Consider the following 1,799-nt stretch of genomic DNA (forward strand, 5'->3'; position numbering starts at 1 on the left):
TGGCATTCCATTTGGAATAAAAGAATTAGACATTCAACAATAAACACCGGATTACATTGTGTCGGTGACTGGCAACGGAGATTCCACCTTTTTATGGTTCGACAGTTGACACCCCCATGGACCTTTGTTACAGAAATAAGGCCATATATAATAGCGTGAGGCAGTTTGTTAACTGTCCAACGCTAAAGTCTTTTCAATTATTAGTGAAGGCAATGGAATTAAACCGCGTGTAGGAAGTGGAAGGAACGAGATCATGGAGTCTTTTTTTTTTTTTGGTAAAAAAGTAAGCAATGAAATTGTTATGACATGACTTTATCATGCGTCTTATGTGTAGAAATATCGATTAGATACTGAAACAGGTTGATAAGGCGGACTAATGTGTATGCTTAAACTATTTTTTCCAACTTGTGAAAAGTTCAACCCTATGCATTTTCATTAATCATAGGGCTGTGGTTTATCATAGCTGGATAAAATAGACCATCTGGATTTGAATTCGGCTATGGTTGGTCCACTTTTCATAACTTTCAAAATTCATCGTTTTGAACAATACTCTTTAGATTTCCACAAAAAAAAAAAAATAAATAAAACAATACTCTTTAGATGATTTAACTATGCATACTCCTGGATAAAGTATTTCATTTTAGTATAGAATAGTTCTGTTAAGACTTGGTTCTGCTTCATTTTGTACAATTATCTGAAGGAAGTACAATTGTTTAGCCATTCTTTTTGTGGTAATCTCCTAGAACGTATAAAAGAATATAATTTTGTCTATACTCCCCATTCAAGATCTGGGATAGAGCTATTTCCAAAATTAGAGTATACATACATAGCAATTCATTTGTAGTTTAAACAAGTGCCCACAACTCTAGCTTTATTTTTAACTCAATTTGTGATGACAAAGTTTTTCTTTTCTTTTTTTCTTTTTTTATTAATTCTGTGTAGACTCAATGACATTTTTCCCTTCAACATATTGTCGCTGTTAAAGATGATGTTCCAATTACGTGGAAAGAAAGCATTCTGTTGTGGCTGCACTTTGCTGAGTCTTGGTCATCCCGGTCGGAAATCCAAGAATACACGTTAGTTAAAGACTTGTAACAGTTTGTTGGAAGAAAAATTCATAAAACGAGTGGGCCCGAAATTGGTGCTATTTTTTTTTTTTTTTTTTTTTCGACGGAGTGGGTGTCCGGGTCAAGTCCTTAAAGGCGGCCCGACTAATCCCACTTCGGCCCGGCCCAGCGCCCCAACCAGACTTAGCACGTTAGATGCACGGAGAAACTGATGTTGCTGCGGAGATTCGACCCCGGGACATGAGGACCCGAGGAAGAGGCGCCAACCACCAGCCCATTCACGTGGGGGCCGAAATTGGTGCTATTAACTGTCTCTATCTTTGTCCTTGCATATGTGCATGAGATGCTGTTATTGTCTCCACCTAGAAAATGAAAGAATGCTTGCAAGGATTGGAACCATGCTTATCCCGGTTTTGATTGCTATATTTAAAAATTTTTATAGAAAAATGTAATGTAACAATTATATATATATATATAAATCTACCTATTATATAAGAAAAAAGTAGAGTTATTATAGTAACCTCAATGATTGTCAAGTGCATCCCCCTTATTTTGACATGTGGCGCATTCCTTTTCTTTTCTTCATTTTGCCTTTTTTTTTCTTTTGTTCACCTTATTTACTTTCTCCTTTTTGATTAAAGACAATTAAACAAACCCTCATATACACTGCAAATATCTTATTTAGTTTTCACTCTGTACTCCTTTTTTTTTTCCCCTCATCCTAATCATTTA

This window comes from Coffea arabica, chromosome 11e (genome assembly GCF_036785885.1).
Source record: "Coffea arabica cultivar ET-39 chromosome 11e, Coffea Arabica ET-39 HiFi, whole genome shotgun sequence".
NCBI classification, from domain to species: domain Eukaryota; kingdom Viridiplantae; phylum Streptophyta; class Magnoliopsida; order Gentianales; family Rubiaceae; genus Coffea; species Coffea arabica.